Genomic DNA, 2,935 nt, shown 5'->3' with positions numbered 1-2,935 from the left:
TGTCTCTCAAAGAAATAAATAAAATCTTTTAAAAGAATTTTTTAAAAAATAAGATGTGTTTTCCTTTTCACAGCAATTTGTCACCAGAACACAGGTGTCATGTAAACTACCACTAAATGTAAAACAAAATGCGGGCAGCCCAGATGGCTCAGTGGTTTAGTGCCGCCTTCAGCCCAGGGCGTGATCCTGGAGACCCGGGATGGAGTCCCACGTCAGGCTCCCTGCATGGAGCTTGCTTCTCCCTCTGCCTGTGTCTCTGCCTCGTTATCTCTCTCTCTCTCTCTCTCATGAATAAATCAAATATTTAAAATAAATAAATGTAAAACAAAATGGGAAAGGAAAAATCTCATGGCATCATTGGACATGTAGGTTTGGGCAAGTCTATCACTTCTGGTCATCTGCTCTACAAATGTAGTGGGATTAACAAAAGGACCATTGGAAAATTTGAGAAGGAGGCTACTGAGATGGGAAAGGGCTCCTTCAAGTATGCCTGAGTCTTAGGTAAACTGAAAGCTGAACGTGAACATGGTATCACCATTGATATATACCTGTGGAAATTTTAGAATAGCAAGTATTACATGACCATCTTTGATGCCTCAGGACACAGAAACTTTATCAAAAACATGATTACAGGCACTTCTCAGGCTGATTGTGATGGCCTGATTGTTGCTGCTGATGTTGGTGAATTTGAAGTAGGTATCTCCAAGAATGGGAAGACCCATGAACATATACCCCTCTGCCTTATACACTTGGTGTGAAACAACTAATTATTGGTATTAACAGAATGGATTCCACTGAGCCACCTACAGCTAGAAGAGACACAGGAATTCATTAAGGAAGTGGACACCCACATTAAGAATATTAGGTACAACCCTGACACAGTAGCATTGGTACTAATTTTTGTTTGGAATGGTGACAACATGCTGGAGCCAAATACTAACATGTCTTGGTTCAAAGGATAGAAATTTACCCCTAAATATGGCAATGCCAGTGGAATCATGCTGCTTGAAGCTCTGGATTGCATTCTGCCATCAACTCATCCAATTGACAAGCCCTCATGTCTGCCTCTCCAGGACGTCGACAAAATTGGTGGTATTGGTACTGTCCTTGTGGGCTCAAGTAGAGGCTGGTGTTCTTAAACCCAGCATGGTGGTCAGCTTTGCTTCAATCAATGTTACAACTGAAGTCAAGTGTGTTGAAATGCACCATGAAGCTTGAGTGAGACTTTTCCTGGGAACAATGTGTGCTTCAGTGTCAAGAATGTATCTGTCAGGGACACCTGGGTGGCTCAGTGGTTAAGCAACTGCCTTCAGCTCAGGCCATGGTCCCAGAGACCCAGGGTCGAGTCCCACATCAGGCTCCACTGGAGAGGCCTGTTTCTCCCTCTGTCTATGTCTCCGCCTCTTTCTGTGTGTCTTTCATGAATAAATAAATTAAATCTTTTTAAAAATAAAAAAAGAATGTATCTGTCAATGATGTTCATCATGGTAAGGTGGCTGGTGACAGCAAAAATGACCCACCAATAGAAGCATCTGGCTTCATGGCTCAGGTGATTATCCTGAACCATCCAGGACAAATCAGTGCTGGATATGCACCTGTGCTGGATTGTCACACAGCTCACATTGCTTGAAACTTTGCTGAGATATAGGAGAAGATGGATCATCCTTCTGGAGAAAAGCTGTAAGATAGCCCCATGTTCTTGAAATCTGGTGATGCTACCATCATTGATATGGTTCCTGGCAAGCCTATGTATGTTGAGAACTTCTCTGACTATCCTCCTCTGGGCTATTTACTGTTTGTTATATGAGACAGATGGTTGCTGTGGGTGTCATCAAGTAGTGGAAAGGAAAACAGCTGGAGCTGGCAAGGTCACCAAGCCTACCCAGAAAGCTCAAAAGCTAAATGAATAGCAACCCCAATACCTGCCACCATAGTCTTAATCAGTGGTGGAAGAATGGTCTCAGAACTGTTTTTGTCAATTGACCATTAAATTTAATGGTAAAAGACCAGTTAATGATACCAATGCATTGTAAAACCTTCAAAAGAAAAGCATAATGTTTTGTGGAACATTTGTCTTTGTGTGTGTGTGTGTGTGTGCGCGCGCGCGGCAGTTTTAAGTCATTAGTTTTTAAAACTAGCTCTTTTTAATGGAAATGATAAAAAATCTGTGACAGAATTTTGAAACCCATTAAAACAAAAGTTTAATGAGAAAAATAAAAACAAAATAATACATGTCATACTATCTTCAGAAAACAGAATCAGGGAAATTTTCACTTAAACTGACTTAAGAAACAGACTGAAGGCACCATAATTATTTTACCCAGTTTACAGTGACACCATAAATGTTTATTTTTTTAACTTAAATTTAAGGTTTGTATTTAAAAATATATATAATAAAGTCTATACTGTCCAACATGGTAGCCACAAGTCACATGTCCTTTATATTTACATTTAAATTAAACAAAATAAATAAAATTTAAAATTTAGTTTCTCCATTATACTAGCCTCATTTCCAGTACTCTGTAGCCACATGCTTATCATTACAAAAAATGTTATTGTCAATTCTGCTATGTACAGTATAGGAAGTTATATGAGAAATATATGTATCTTGAAAATATTTAAGGATTTTGAGAAAATATACATTTTCCCACTTAACCTTCAGAGGAAAGGCAATTCTAAATTCTGACCAGTTCTATATGATTATGCAACACCTCCATCAATCACTGTAATTAGAACCAGGAAATATTAAATTAAGACTTTTCTACTTCATGCACTTTTGAAAATAGCTTTCCTAATTTCATTGACCAGCTATCCACCAAACTGATGACAAGGCTGAAGAGTACAAAGAGACGATTATTATATGTAATTTTACTGATTGCTCCCATTATTATAATTATATTCTACTTAGTTTTAACTTCATTTAAAAACTTAGGGA

The 2,935-nt window shown here is 38.3% G+C and overlaps 1 pseudogene; it reads left to right on the top strand.

Moving 5' to 3' along the window:
* Window positions 1-329: 329 nt before the first annotated feature.
* LOC125754650 (elongation factor 1-alpha 1-like) lies at window positions 330-1,910 on the top strand (annotated as a pseudogene).
* Window positions 1,911-2,935: the final 1,025 nt, after the last annotated feature.

The sequence above is a fragment of the Canis lupus genome, chromosome X (assembly GCF_003254725.2).
Source record: "Canis lupus dingo isolate Sandy chromosome X, ASM325472v2, whole genome shotgun sequence".
Lineage (NCBI taxonomy): Eukaryota > Metazoa > Chordata > Mammalia > Carnivora > Canidae > Canis > Canis lupus.
Note: the sequence above shows the minus strand (reverse complement) of the source record. Positions and strands in the feature narration are given on the sequence as shown.